General features: G+C 40.7%; 1 long non-coding RNA gene across 1 annotated transcript; it reads left to right on the top strand.

Annotated features, from left to right (window-relative positions):
• The first annotated feature begins 361 nt into the window (after positions 1 to 361).
• LOC125129494 (uncharacterized) lies at positions 362 to 15902 on the top strand. Its single transcript, XR_007135486.1, has 4 exons — positions 362 to 539; positions 8512 to 8688; positions 9423 to 10123; positions 15551 to 15902. It is a non-coding gene; the product is annotated as an uncharacterized LOC125129494 (long non-coding RNA).
• Positions 15903 to 16605: the final 703 nt, after the last annotated feature.

Here is a 16605-nt window from a genome sequence, read left to right on the forward strand (position 1 = left end):
ATCCTAGTAGGACTATAGACGATATGGCATTCTCTATAAAGTCTTTCTCCGTTCATAAGACTAGAAATAATATGAAGGCAGAGATCCTGTTGGCTTTATTCAACACAATACAACTTGAGAAATAAAGCTCACCTATATAACTCAGCCCAGGAGACACAGGAAATAAGCAAGAGTTGATTGTTCAATGAATGAATCCCCCCAAACACAGAAATGAGGGAGACTTGAACTGTCACAATAGGACACCAAGCCTTACAGTCCCTTGATTAAGTTGGCTACATTGTAGACCTATATTTAAGCAGATCTATAAACAAAAGAACAATTTTACTTCCTTAGGACCCACAGCAGAGGAAATGGCAATGAGCAAAGAGCAGCGTCCTTGGCTTCCCTTTTTCAGAATCTTCTAGGCCATGCTCATTGGTGCCTCTGTGGACAGCCTCTGTCTGCAGATCAGAGCACCATTGCCAGTTGCCAAGAGGAACTTTCTCTGAGGCTCCTGGAAGAGGCATCCATGCTGCTGTGGCTTTTGCTGCTGGTTCTAGGTGAGTGGGTACCACAGAGCAGAACGTGGACAGGAGGGAGTATTTAACTTACCCCAGAGCGCTAGGCTCAGATGCTCATAGAAGTTCCCCTTGGGTTCTGCCCTCAGGCATCTCTAGGGTTAGAAGGGATTGGGCAAACTTTCCTTAGAATATGAGCCTCTAGCTTCTTAAATAAAAATTTAGCAGAATGTCAAAATAAAAATGATGATAGTAGAAATGCTAATATTTACTGAATGCTCACTCCTAATTTACATGTACTAAGCATTTTCATCTTACACTAAGTACTACTAAGTAGAATTTGTGTCAGAATTGAAAAATATATGAAATCTACTGGCATCATCTAATAAAACACATCAAAATGCTAAATAGGAGAAATCATGTGGTGACAACAGGTGCCAAAGGTATTCGAATAGGTATTAAAAGCCAATATCTATTCCTAAAATAAGTATTGCAGAACTGAAGACTACTTACTTAGCATAACAAAGAACACTTATTCTAGATTGACAGCCGATATTACACACAACAGAACAGCACTAAAATTTCCATTCAAGTCAGAAATAGAACCAAGATGCTTACTATAATTATAATTTGTAATAGTTTAAAATTTTGCCAACACACTCAACATTAGCAGGAAAAGTGAGAGGCATACACATTGGGAGGCAACATTAAAAAATATATTATTCATTCTTTATTCACTCTCACCACATTTATTTGGCACTTGCCTGTTTGCTAAGGTGTTCTGAACTTTGCAGTTTCTACTGTTGATTAAATCATCTATGTGGTATAGGTAGAACAGTGTGAATATGAAATTAATTAGTAAGATTCAAGATAAGCATTCAAAACAATGACATCTTTGAATATTATCAAATACTAGTTTGAGGTTAGGTGAAGAAATCCATCTAAAGTAGCCATGGAGTTCCCGTCGTGGCGCAGGGGAAAGGAATCCGACTAGGAACCATGAGGTTGCGGGTTCGATCCCTGGCCTCACTCAGTGGGTTAAGGATCTGACGTTGCCATGAGCTGTGGTGTAGGTCACAGATGCGGCTCGGATCTGGCATTGCTATGGCTGTGGCGTAGGCCAGTGGCTACAGCTCTGATTAGACCCCTAGCCTGGGAAACCCCATATGCTGCAGGTGCAGCCCTAAAAAGGACAAAAAGACAAAAAAAAAGTAGCCATAAAAGTGAAAAAATAGGAGTGATAAAGGTATTTTTTTTTGACCTATAAGAGGAAATCTATAAAACTGTTCAAAGAAAACTTCAATGAATCAAGACATGTCATTAGTTTGGAGCACTAGAGTAGAAATGTTATAAAGATGTCAGTTCTCCCCAAGTTGATTTATAGATTCTAATAATTTCAATCAAACTACCTGAAGAATTTTCCTTGTAACTCAATAAAGAGTTCAAAAATGTATCTGGAAAAATCTATTGGTGAGAATATCAAAGAATCAATTTTTTAAAAGAGCAATGTTGAAAATCTAATTCATATATTTCAAAAATAGATTCTAGAACAACATGAAAGGGATGATGTTATGAGTACAGGATATGAAAAATAGATGAATAGAAAGTAATAGACATCTATAAACATATTTAATTACTTATCAGCTTAATTTATGATAGACATCACTACACAATAGATATTTACAGTTCCACTGTAAATTTTAAAGTAAACCAGATAATACACCAGAGATAAGTGTATTTTTTAAATTCTCAAAAATATGATGGAAAATGAATTAAGGTTACATTGGATTTTTATACAGACTATGTCTTCCTGAATATTGAAGTAGTAGAAAATTTGGAGAAGATTTTATAAAATAAACGTGTGATATTTCCATATTATGATAATGACATGACTAGAGTAAAAATGAATATTGCCTTTGAAAAATATTTGCAGCAAATATGGCAAAGAGTTGAGATATGATGTAAAGAATTCATATAAATTGACAAGAAAACTTGAAAATATTTTGGGTAAATGGATAAAGAATATGATTATCTAATAAAAAGCACTTCCTCCAGCAGCTGCTTACTTGAGGCACCAGCTTCATAAAAAACATTGTTTATCCCTAAAACTGAGAATAATACCTAGCACATAGCTAGCACTCAATTAATATTTCTTGTACAAATAAGTAACTCTGTTAAAGAAACACAGATGTGAAACATGGAGGTACAGTTTACAGTCATCAAAGTTGCAACAACCACAGTGACCCCAAAAGGCTAAATGCTAATTTCCCAATGTGGGAAGATTGAAACAGGTACAGTCATAAATTGCTCCTGGTAACAGAAAGGGTAAACCATATTTGGGCAGCCAGTTAAAAATGGCATATATTTTGACTCAGTAAACCCAGTTTCTGGAATCTAAAAGGGGTAAGCATGGAGAAAATAAAATATATAGTGATGTTCATTGTATTTATTATGATAAAATAATAATGTAGAAATGAAAGCAGAATTCTAAGCTGTACCTTAACATGCACCAAAATTAGGTTAAGATAGTCCATGTACAAGAAAAATATCAAGGAAAGCGAAACGAACTATGGAATTGAAAGTATATATGGACCGTTAGGCTTTTAAAAATATAAATAATAATTAAAATCTTTGAAAAATGATGAGAGTTTCAGATTTCAATTCTGGAAATAGGCTTAGCATTTTTCCTCTGAAGTATCCCTGTTTTATTGCAAAATTACATAAATGGTCTTTTCTTACTTAATAAAAGGGAGAAGTTTGATACCCATTTCTGTGTCCCTGCAATTATCTATCCTCCCCCTCTCATACACCCATCACACTATCTTGCAATTGCTTATCCACTTAGTGTCTCCTCCATTAGACTCTAAGTTTCTTGAGGATAGAGGCAATATTTTAGTCTTGGTAACTCTCATATTTAGACTCGCTCCTGGCACAGTAAATATTCACCAAATGCTTATTGAATGAATGAGTGAATGAGAAAGGAAGTTGCCTCCATTGAGGGCCCTTGCAAAAGGCCAAGCCCTAGTTAAGGACTTGGTGAGATCGGACTTCTGCTAAACCCTCCTCTGGACACCAGAGTCAAACCAGAGAGCAGGTAAGGGAGACCAGGGCCAAGAAAAGGGAAGAGCTAAACGTCTTTCTTCACTGTCCTCCCGGCCTCTGCTATTCCACACTAGCTTCTGGGACCAAAAAAGAGAACAGCTGAGTAGCCAAGAGGTCCTGATGATGAACTGGAGAAGTGTCCATCATGTGTAGTGACAGGGTGACATAGAGAAGACAGAGAAAGGCAGAGCAAGTGCGAGTGTGCAGCCGAGGAAGGGAAACCCCGTGCGGGTTTCTCATGCCTCTCTCTCTCTCTTGCAGTTCCTGGCTGAGGAGAGCCCTGTAAGTTCCTCTCTTTTTCTTCTTCATGGCTTTGGAGCTATAGTGTCCAGCACAAGAGCCTAGAGAAGTTTGTACCACTCCTTCTCCCAACAGCTGCAAGGAAATGTCCTTTTTCCCCTACACCCAGCCATTCTGGTTCTGTCTACCTTTCTGTTCCTGGAACCTTCCTGCTCTTCTCTGCTTAAGAGTTTGCTTTCTGAAACAAACAGCCCAATTGAAAAATGGCCAGAAGACCTAAATTGACATTTATCCACAAAGACATATGGAGTGCCAGAAGGCCCATGAAAAGATGCTCAACATTGCTAATTACTAGAGAAATGCAAATCAAAACTACAATTAGGTACCACCTTATACCCGTCAGAATGGCCGTCATTAATAAGTCTACAAATAACAATGGCTGGAGAAAAGGGAACACTTCTACATTGTTGGTGGGAATGTAAATTGGTACAACCACTGTGAAAACAGTATGAAGGTTCCTCAGAAAACTAAAAATAAAACTACCATATGATCCAGCAATCCTACTCCTGGGCATGTATCTGGACAAAACTATAATTTAAAAGGACACATGCACCTATATGTTCATTGCAGGACTATTCACAATAGACGAGACATGGAAACAGCCTAAAGATCCATCAACAGATGAACAGATTAAGAGGATGTAGTACAGATACACAATGGAATACTACTCAGACATAAAAAAGAACAAAATAATGCCATTTGAAACAACACGGATGCAAGTAGAGATTCTCATACTAAGTGAAGTAAGTCAGAAAGAGAAAGACAAATACCATATATCATATATATGTGGAATCTTTCTTTCTTTCTTTCTTTCTTTCTTTCTTTCTTTCTTTCTTTCTTTCTTTCTTTCTTTCTTTCTTTCCCTTTTTTTTCTTTTTAGGGCTACACCTGCAGCATATCGAAGTTCCCAGGCAAGGGGTCAAAGAAGAACTGCAGCTGCTGGCCTACACCACAGCTCACAGCAACACTGGATCCTTAACACACTGAGCGAGGCCAGGGATCAAACCATGTCCTCGTGGATACTAGTTGGGTTCCTTACCACTGAGCCACAACAGGAACTCCTCTCCTTCTCTTTTCTTTCTCAAGCAGAGAGCATCATTTAGTAGAAAGGGTATGGTCCTAAAATTCAGCCAATGAGGATCAAATCCTATCTTTGCTACATTCTAGCTTTGTGACCATGGGCAAAATAGCCTGAGCCTTAGTTGTTGGTTTACACATTGGACAAAATGATAATGACCCTCTCGGTATTAGTAAGGATTCAGTGACCTCATCTAAAGGGTATAACTAGATGCCTGGTGCCCAGAGGAAACTTAACTCCTGCAGGTTCCTTCCATCAGCTGCCCAAACAAAAGCTGTGCCTGCTGCTCTTCCATCCACCATGGACCATCATCTTCCAAGGTGAAGTGATAACGACGACATGCTCCCTCTACCCTGTAAGAAAGTGAGCATGATGAACCTATGAGGCTAAAAATTTCCTTTCAAGTGCTATTCAAGAGATATGTGCTGGAAAGCCCCTGTACAGTACCTTGAACTTGAGGGCCCATGACTTTATGCACCTGGCAGTCCCTTCAAGCGAGGAGGAAGAGAGTCAGGCTTCAGAAGTCACCTGCTTCTGAGTGAAAAGTCAGTTTGTGAGGAAAAAGCAAAATTGTCAGAGGAAGCTACAAGCAGATAGGCTTTGTGGGAAAGTGGATGCAAGAGAGCAACAGACACATGGAGGAGGGAAACCTCAGGTGTGAATTGAGTCCATCTGCCGTCTCTTACAGACTGGCTGATTCTCCAGGTCCCACACTTTATCTGTGAAAGAGATACAATGATTCTGAGATGCTGGGGAAGGGAGGGAAGAGAACTGAATGAAATGATTTACTACAAGGGTGGGAAAAGACACGCTGTTTTACAAGGAACTCAAGCTTCATCGTACCAAAAGCAGTCTCCAGCAACAATGGCTTATGTAACTGCCCAGCTTTCTGGGGAAGATTATGTATTTCTGTGGGAAAGAACGTCAAACCTTGTAAGGATGGAAGTTCAAGGGAATGACTACCCTCCAGGGGTAGCAGAGTTCAATGCAGACAAGACTTGTCATGGAGTGGGGAGACACAGGGTGTGCTTATCAGGCTTCTCTAGGAAGTTATGGGTAGAAACTGATAATTCAGTGGTGTCAATGAGATGGGTGCTAATTCTGTTGACCTAGTTTTGCAAGACCTGTGCTGAGAATACAAATGAGTCTCCCCAGGTGTTCTGAGTCTCACTGCCCTGGTATTATATTTGTTCTCTCTGGACCTGTTTTCACTTCCTGTACTGACAGCCAACATCCTCATGGCCAACCAAGGGGAGTCCAGTGACTCCATTTGTGAGACTCAGCTCTCCCTACAGCAGTCCAAATCCAATTCCACTTCTTCAGAAATGACTGGGCCCTGGGGTCAGGTTGGAGCAGTTCCTCAAATGTCCAGATCACCGTCATGTGGGGAGAAGGCTCAGGGTCTCACTGGCACAAGGCACAGACGGTGTCAGTAAGTCCCTGGCACTTATAGAAACAAAGCCAGCAATCCCAAATCATGTGCATAGTGAGTTTTGGTAAAAAGGGACACGGAGGCTGGAAAAATGAGGGTAGAGCAGGGCATCATTTAGAACTTAGCTCCTTCTTTTCCCATAAGGTGGGAATGAGGGTCTATTCCAGAGAGAGTCTGCTGCTGTCCTAGGCTCCCCTCATTTCTCTTCTTTTTTTTAAATGTATTTTTATTGTTATTTCCCCCAACACACTTTCTTTTTTTCCCACTGTACAGCATGGGGACCCAGTTATACCTACATGTATACATAATTTTTTCTCCCATTGTCATGCTGTGTTTTAAGTATCTAGACATGGTTCTCAGTGCTACACAGAAGGATCTCATTATTAACCCATTCCAAAAGCAATAATTTGCATCCATTAACCCCAAGCTCCCAATCCCTCCCACTCCCTCCCCCTCCCCCCGGGCAACCATAAGTCTATTCTCCAAGGTCATGATTTTCTTTTCTGTGGAAAGGTTCATTTGTGCTGTGTATTAGATACCAGATATGAGTGATATCATATGGTATTTGTCATTCTCTTTCTGACTTATTTCACTGAGTATGAGAGTCTCTAGTTCCATCCATGTTGCTGCAAATGGAATTATGGCGTTCTTTTTTATGGCTAAGTAGTATTCCATTGTGTATATATAACCACATCTTCCTAATCCAGCCATCTGTTAATGGATATTTGGGTTGTTTCCATGTCTTGGCTATTGTGAATAGAGCTGCAATGAACATGCAGGTGCATGTGATTTTTAAGGAAAATTTTTTCCAGACACATGCCCAAGAGTGAGATTGCTGGATCATATGGTAGTTCTATGTATAGATTTCTAAGGTACCTCCATACTGTTCTCCATAGTGGCTATACCAGCTTACATTTCCACCAACAGTCCAGAAGGGTTCTCTTTTCTCCACACCCCCTTCAGCACTTGTTTTTTGTGGACTTATTAATGATGGCCACTCTTACTGGTATGAGGTGGGATTGCATGGTAATTTTGATTTGCATTTCTCTAATAATCAGGGATGTGGAGCGTTTTTTCATGTGCTTGTTGGCCATCTGTTTATCTTCCTTGGAGAAATGTCTATTCAGGTCTTTTGCCCATTTTTCCGTTGGGTTGTTGGCTTTTTTGCTGTTGAGTTGTATAAGTTGCTTATACATTCTAGAGATTAAGCCCTGGTCAGTTGCATCATTTGAAACTATTTTCTCCCATTCCTGTAAGTTGTCTTTTTGTTTTCTTTTTGGTTTCTTTTGCTGTGCAAAAGCTTGTCAGTTTGATTAGGTCCTATTGATTTATTTTTGCTTTTATTTCTATTGCTTTGGGAGTCCTCTCATTTCTAATAATGCTTTAGTACTGGAATGGTTATCAAGAGACCTCAGGAATCACAAAACATCAGAAGATCCACCCCTTTCCTTTTAACTTTACCTTTCCTATTATGAAATAATCAGATATATACTGAGTGCCCATAATTATGCTATAGAGTCTGGGTAGAATACAAATAGAGTGCCAGGCATAATCACTACGGGCAGGGAGCTGACAGAGAAATAGCCTCATACCAAACCGAACACTCTAGGGGTTGAGAGAAGACAGACCCATTTTATATCAGGACAATTAGAGAAGATAAAATTGAAGCGGAGGGGTCTTGAGGTAGATTTAAAATGAAGGGAGAGAAGCAACTTATCATCTTGTATGATGTCACTTTAAAGGAGGGCTAATATTTTCCATCATCCTTCCTAGTGCTCAACACAAGACTTGAATTCATTGTTGCACAGCCCAAGCCCCGGAATTTTTCCCTGGAGTTGCCCACCCTACCCCCCTAGGGGAATCAGCCTCCTGAAGTGAGCACATCATAAGTCGAGGAGCCTCAGATGACTAAAGGCTGAGAAGTGAGGATCTCACCTTCCCCAGAAATACCCTAAAAATTGACACCCACCCTCCTCAATTCCTACTCTAGTCTTGCTCTAAATTTTCCAACCCATCTGCTGTCATTTATAGAGCAGTACAAACCAGTTTAGCCTTGATGTTTCCCGGAGTCAGGCCTCACCTGCTGTCTCCTGTCCACACAGGGATCCCTGTGTCTTTTGTCTCCATGGAAACTCTACCTCCAAGGGGGCAGGTGGTTGAAGAGAAGATGCTGGCTGGTCCTTGTCTGCTCTGAGTCTGAAGGCACAGGGGGCATCATGTTTTCCTGACACAGAGAGGACACAAAAGGGAGCCTGGAGAGGAAAACTTGGCTTTTCTAGGTAACAAATCCTTGTTATCACTGAAAGCCAAGCTGGGGGACTCTATTGTACAGCTGACAATTGCTACAGCCTCATTCAGAGTGTGGTGGTGAACTTCACCATGGGAGGTGAGATTCACCCTCTTGCAGTTCACCCAGAGGTTCTCAAACTGGGCTCAGGGATCCTACTGGGTGATGAGAACACTTTAAGATAGCCAGAGGGACCCGAGGTATGAAGAGCTAATTCTTTTCTGACAAAGGCCGACCTCCCAAAATAAATAGCTGCCTTAGGGAAGCTACAAATTTGGTAGAAAAAAAAAGAAGAAGAGAGTAAAATGAAAGCAATGACAGAACACTGTTGCAGTCAGCAAGCTGGAGGAAACCAGTTCTGGGGTAAAGGCCGACACCAGTTCTGTCCAATATGGTGGCCACTGGTCACATTGGGCTTATTTACATTTAAATTAACTAAAATAAAAATACACTCCTTCACTCACACTAGTCACATTTCAAGCGGCTACCACAAAGGACAGTACAGATGTAGGATGTTTTCACTATTGCAGGAAGTTCTGTTGGACAGCTCTGCTCTAATGATTCAATCCGAAATGTGGGGACAGTGAGATCTGAGAGTGGTCGGGGATGTGTTATGCTGAGGGGATGCAGGGGGAGGTGGTGAACAGTCAGTCAAGTAGAGGGGACCCTCTCTGACAGCCCACTGTCTTCCTCAAGTCCAATGTCTCGTCCTGTCCTCGCCTTCAGGTCTCCCGGGGCCCAGGCTGCCATGGGGGAAGTGGTGGAGCTTCACTGTGAAGCCCAGTGGGGCTCTCCATCGAGCCTGTACCAGTTCTATCATGAGGATGTCACCCTGCGGAGCAGCTCAGCATCCTTTGGAGAAGGAACATCCCACAACCTCTCTGCAGAACATTCTGGAAAATACTCTATCAGGCCAACAATAGCCTAGGAGCCAGCCCAGTGAGGCAGTGCTTTTCAGTGTCATTCAGCTTGAGCCTTGGCTATGGGCTCTCTTTCAGAAGATAAACTCCAAGCATGCCAGTGTATGGGGAAGGGTATTTCGTGAAGATTGGATTTCCTCAGTGACTTACAGTGGAAACAGAGACAGGAGGTCATGAAAATTAGTTGCTAGCCTCCCACTAGCCTGAGAGGAGTGGGCTACACTCCAGGGCATTGGACAAATAACTGAACATCACTTAACCATTTCAAATTAAGGCAAAATGCACTGGAACACCTGCCCCATTCCGCACTTCACACCACTTCCCCTGGAGTATCTTCAGGATTCCAGCCGAGTCCCTGACCTCTGAGCTTCACCCACAGAACACTCTCCTCAGAGGTCCCCTAGGAAAAAGGCCATGCCACCTTCCGGTTGCGGTGACTGGGGGACGCTGCTTGGTTTCCTGGCAACTACTGCTCTGTTTTTTACCTGCGGCTCCAGAGAAAGTCAGGTTTGTAACTTCTGCTTTCACTCTTTGTGGCTCCATCATTGATTATCACCAAAAGTGCTGCTGTGTGGACCAGACAGCATACACTAATCTTGGGAGCTGTCACCCAGTGGGTGGGGCTGCCAGAGTAAATTAACCCTCCAAGAATGTGCTTTACATATGTGGGGTCAAGTGAGACTGATTGCACATTTACATTTATTTCAAGAGAGCCCTTTAACAAAAATAGCTATTTATTAGAAGCAATCTCTATGGAGATGCATAAATAAGAGAAATACAACAGGAAGCTAGATTTTAAAAGAAATAATCTGAGTATTCCAAGTATTATAGAATATAATGCAATGTGTGTATATATGTATATATTTATATTTTATTGAAGTGTAGCTGATTTACAATATTGTGTTTCTGTGGTTATATATAAACCAGTATATATTCTCTTTCATATTCTTTTCCATGATCCTCTATTACAGGATACTAAATGTAGTTCCCTGGGTTATAGAGCAAGACCTTGTTACTTATCTATTTTATACATAGCTGTTTGCATGCATTAATCCCAAGCTCCTACTTTATCCCTCCCCCACCACTCTCCCCTTTGGTAACCATAAGTTTGTTTTCTATGTCTGTGAGTCTGTTTCTGTTTTGTAAATAAATTTGTGTCATATTTAAGATTCTATGTAAGCGATACTGTAGCGTACTGGTCCTCCTCTTTCTGATAAATCCCAGATCCATCCATGTTGCCACAATGGCATTTTTTCTTTCTTTTTAAGGCTGAGTAGTATGTATATGAGTACTATACACATACACACAATGGATACTTTATCCATTCATTCATCTGTTGTTGATGGACATTTAGGTTGCTTTCATGTCTTGGCATTGTGACTAGTGAACAACATTAGGGTGCAGGTATATTTTCTAATCAGAGTTTTCTTCAGATATATGCCCTGGGCTGGAATTGCTGGATCATATGGCAACTCTATTTTTAGTTTTTTAAGGAACATCCACACTCTCTTCCATAGCGACTGCACCAATTTACTTTCCCACAAACAATGTAGAAGTGTTCCCTTTTCTCCACACCCTCTCCAGGATTTGTTACTTGTAGACTTCTTAGTGATAGCCATTCTGACCTGTGTAAGGTGGTACTTCATTGTAGCTTTGATTTGCATTTCTTTAATAATTAGCGATGTTGAGCATCTTTTCTTGTGCCCTTTGGAAATCCATACGCCATCTTTGGAGTAATGTCTATTTAGGTCTTCTTCCCATTTTTTGATTGGGTTTTTGGTTTTTTGTTACTGAGTTGTATGAGCTGTTTGTATGTTTTTGAAACTAAGTCTTTGTTGGATGCATCCTCTGTAAATATTTTCTCCCAGTCCGTAAGTAGTCTTTTTGTTTTGTTTATTATGTTTTTGTTTACCTTGGCTGGGTGAAAGCTTTTAAGTTTGATTAGGTCCCATTTGTTTATTTTTGCTTTTATTGATATTGCCTTGGGAGATCAACCTAAGAAAACATTGCTATGATTTACGTCAGAGATAAATCATATGCCTATGTTCTCTTCTAGGAGTTTTATGTTGTCATGTCTTATATTTAAGTCTTTAAGCCATTCTGAGTTTACTTTTGTGTATTCATGTGAGAGTGTGTTCTAACTTTATTGATTTACATGTTGTCGTCTAGTTTTCCCAACACAACTTGCTGAAGAGACTGTCTTTTCTCCATACAATGTGTATATGAGTATAGTATATAACTGGCATATTAATATAACTGTTATATTATAACATACTACATTATTATAATTATATGTGATAATATATTACATAATAGAAAAAGCATTGGACTGGAAGTAAAGAGAAGTTCTAGCCACAGTTCTGCCACTTCTGGGAGCAAGATATATTAAAAACCTATAAAAATGATTTGCTCTCTCTGAGCTTCATTTTCTTTTTCCCAAAATGGGGCTATTAATGCACCCTCTCCTTGCCGTCATAGAGGCATTCTGAGGATGATGTAAGATAAAGAATCATTTTAGATAAAATGTGTTACCTCACTTACTCCTTTAGTTATACCCCAATTCATTCCATGAGGGACTTCAGAAAGCTTGTGACAAAAACCATGTAAAATCAGAGAAGAATGAATTGTGAATAGAGAATCAAGCCCATGACAAACACTAATAGATGGAAGTCAGCCACAGCTTGCTTGCTTCAACTTGTGCTCACACAAAGAGAAGTCCCAGGCTGCCCCTTTTGGTAACAGGATGGTGCTGACTGCCCCAAGCCCACCTCTTCCCCCAAAGAAGATTCTACGGGGCACACAAAGCCATCTAACAGTTTGACAATAGTCAATCAGATATCACTACCTCGACTCCAAAAAGTCACTTATTCCAGAATTAATGTAGGCTAGGTCTTTTACCCACAATAAAATAATCACATTTCCTGTTCCAATTCAGTCCCCTCCCATCACCTTTTTCAGTTCTCAAACCTAAGAAGAGCTGTTAATCTTAAGAGAGGCTTTTGATGTTTCTCTTTGGGGAAACTGTTCAGTTCTTTTACCTTTTTTGGAAAGGCTCTTGTAATGTTATGCCACAATGCATGTAGTATATGGATTAGTGACACCAAGCCTATTGGTACCAAGGACAGCTCTTCCATCCTTAAGGGCTCCCAGATATCCAGCAAGCTCACAGAAAGACAAATGCCAAAATTAGGGGAAATCCTTCCTAACACCTAGGAAAGGGAAGGGATCCCAGCCTCTTTTTAGTATCCCTCAGTCACAAAATAAACTTATTAAAATGCCCTGTTCCAAGAGTCTCCAGAGCGAAATGTTGTCCCAACAAACCTCCTGAGCAGAGGGACAAAACGGAGCCTGGTACACACCAAACAAGTGGTTGTAGATCTCCATGGCTCTTAAGGGCATTTAGAGAGTTTGGAACTGCCCTACTTGGAGGAGAGAGAAAGGAAGAAGATAGACTCCAGCAGGGTGAAGGCTACCTCCATGCTGAGGGATCCCAATACAATTGATGCTTATTTCATTTAAATATTCACTTTTAAAACTTTCCAGGAGGGACTGTATTTCACTTGTGCAAAGCAAATCAGTGGTGGCCAAATAATTAAAATCCTCGAGAATTCAAAATCATGGGCCCCTTAATTTCAAAATCAAGTATGTCCTGAATTTATGTTATAGGATTTCTCTGAACTGTGTCTACAGAATCATAGCCTCTTACATCTGGAAGAAACCAGGTCAAAAATCACATGGTACATCTCCAGGGGAAGCCATTCACATTGTCATCTATATAGACAGCATCCCATAGAGTTGAGCAGCATGACCCTGGATTCAATAAATCTGTCTGCACAACAGAATCATCATAGAAAACAAACAAACAAAAAAAATCTCACCCCACCCCAGATTTGCTGAATCTAAATTTCTAGAAATGAGGGCCAAGAAACAGTATTTATGTAAGTTCCCTGAGTAATGCAAACACACAACCAGGTTAGGGTTAGTTTGGGCTAATTAGTAAAATTAACAACAACAATAATACAAATGATAGTAGCAAATATTGAGTGCTTACTGTGTGTCAAATAATGTTATCATCACTTAGCATGCATTGACTAATTTAATCTGCATGTGAGAGGTCTTATGATTATTACTCTTTTCCCCATTTCACAAACAGAGAAACAGAGATTCAGGAATGTTGAGGAACCCTAAAATGACCCAACTACAAGCTGGCTGAGGACGTGTGGTCCCAGAGCTCTTGTTTAATGCACCTCACTATACTCCCAAGGTCTACAGAAGTTAAGTGACTCACTTAGGTTACCCAGCCAGTAGCAAAATCCCTAAATTTCCAGGTGTAAAGCACCTGCTGTCTGCCCTTAGGAAGACAGGCATTTTGCATATCTCATTCATTCCACTGATTCAGTGCCAGGCACAATGCCAGGAGTTAGAGACACAGTGGAACAGTCAGGAACTTACTGCCAAGGGTTAACACATGCAGGGGCTCATGCGGAATGTGGGATGCTTCTTCTCACTGTGAACTTGCCAGCAAGTGGCTTCTTGACCATCATCTACTGATATGTGAAATAAGTGGACTCTTTCTATTCCAAATCCACACTAAAGAGAGCTTCCCTCTGGCAAACACTAGTCCGCTGCCTCTCAGGAGTGGGTTTTGGTGCCAGGCCCCACAGTGAGGCCTCTGGGTCTAGCCCACATGTGCGTGTTGGTTCATTTATTCAACAGCTAGTGTGCATGGACTGTGAGCTAAGGAGGCTGGACTTCTCCTTCTGACTTATTCAGCACTCAAAAAAAAAAAAAGAATTTTGGAAATGGCACAAAAATAGAAATTTGAACGTGCTGTTTCTGCATCTCTCTCCCTTTCTGAGACTAAGCTCATGCTATTTCAGGAAAAACCCCTTCTCCCAGCCCCACCCTTCCATCCCTGTCTGATTCCTATATGTCAATTCATATGTCACTGTCTCTGAGTTGTCTCAGTAACTGTTCTCCCAACCCTGCTTTCAGAAATAATAATGAATACCATAATTCTTAATGATAATAATAGCTAATCCTTAACATAGCACTTACTTTGTGCTGGATACTCTTCTAAAGGCTCGATGTATGTTGACTGATTGTATAGAGTATTGTGTACATATAAGGGAATTAGGCACTGAGAGGGTAAGAAAGTGAAATGAGGTCACACAGCTAGTAAATGACAAAGCCTAGTTTTGAAACCACAAGTTTAGCTCCGGAATCAATACAAAACTGCCATAGAGTTAAGGCAATATTTTATGATATATTTTGGGATTCCAAAAAAAAACTGCTTTAAGTGTAAACTAAAAACTCATGTTATGGTGATTTTTTATATATATTCACATAATTATAATCCATTTTCTTCCTGTATATTGTAAGCACTGCCCGTGTCTAAGACTTCATCTCATTCAGAGTTTGAATCTTTTTCTGAACCACTTTAGCCAGCAGCAGTATTCACAGGAACCTTTAGATTTAATAATTCTGAGGCATATCAGAGAGTGCAGAGCTTTGTTTAAAGTCCAAGTTCCTTTTTTTCCCCTTGATTAAATTACGTGTTACTGAAACTTAAGTATCTTTTCTGGGACAGTAGTCCAATATTATGGAAAGATACTTACAGATTCTATATCTTTGAGGGAAATGAGCAATGCTATTGATGAATATTTCCAACTAGCTGATTATTTTTCTCTGAATTTGACTCAGACATACTCAACTGAGATTTGTCTTGGTCATACCAGACCTCAAGCCCCAATGAGCTTCCCCAAACTGCTCGTGCACAGGCGTATCAAGCAGCAGGCTACCAAACTTGCAAGACCCTGTGCCTGTCTGGGTTCAGGACCCTCTGAAACTGTCTACACTTCAGCCCCCTTGCTGGCCTTTCTTCCCCTCCAAATTCACCGTACCAAGGATTAAAACATACTTCTGTGCTCTCAGAAACCTGTCCAGCCCAAATCTCCGTGAACGCCTCTGCTGCAGCTCACCTAACCCGGCCAGGGACCAGGAGCCCATGGAAAGCAATGATGAGTACTGAGGAAAGATGTAGGGATGAAGTGAGGCTTGCATGGATGTTCCAGTCTTCCCAGGTCCTGCCGAGGCTCGTTTGGGGTTTCCAAGATAAGTTGGAAGCATCTGGTCAGAAAAAGTACCAATGTGAGCCCTTGGCCACCATGTTCTTCCTAACCGTGTCCCCTTTCTCAGTGAATCCAGCGTGTGTGTTTTTTTTCCCCAGGTCTGGAGTGCCCATCTGAAGATTTAGGCAGTGCTTATTTTTTAAATTAAGGTATAGTTGATTTACAATGTTGTGCCAGTTTCTACTCTACAGCAAAGTTACTCAGTCGTATATATATATATATATATATATATATATATATATGCATATATATATATATATATATATATATATGCATTCCCTTATATTATCTTCCATCATGGTCTATCCTAAGAGACTAGATATAGGTCCCTGTGCTATAAAGCAGGACCTCATTTCTTATCCATTCTATTTTTTTAAATCCAGTCTAAATGTGGTAGTTTGTATCTACAAACCCCAAACTCCCAATCCATCCCGTTCCCTGCCCTCTCACCCTTGGCAACCACAAGTCTGTTCTCTATGTGTGTGAGTCTGTTTCTGTTCTGTAGGTAGGTTCATTTGTGCTACATTTTAGATTCCACATATGAGTGATGTCTTGTGGTATTTGTCTTTCTCTTTCTGATGGGGCAGTGCTTCTGTCTTTGCTGGAGCGGAAGGGGAAAGTGAGCTGCTGGACACAGCGGAGTTCTTCAGAGCAGTCACTTCTGCCCCTAGGCAATCATCGCTCTGCACAGGAGAAGAAAATTAGGTCTCTCCTGATGATTGCATCTTTCAGAGCCTCTATTGTGTCTCTTTCCTGTCTTGGGACAGAGGCTGAAATCCTGGGGGATGAAATTTAAGGACTGGGCTGTAAGAGGCTGGTTGTCTCTCACTGCTCATGATTTTCTAATTTCCTCCCCAG

The sequence above is a fragment of the Phacochoerus africanus genome, chromosome 6 (assembly GCF_016906955.1).
Source record: "Phacochoerus africanus isolate WHEZ1 chromosome 6, ROS_Pafr_v1, whole genome shotgun sequence".
In the NCBI taxonomy this organism is placed as follows: Eukaryota; Metazoa; Chordata; class Mammalia; order Artiodactyla; family Suidae; genus Phacochoerus; species Phacochoerus africanus.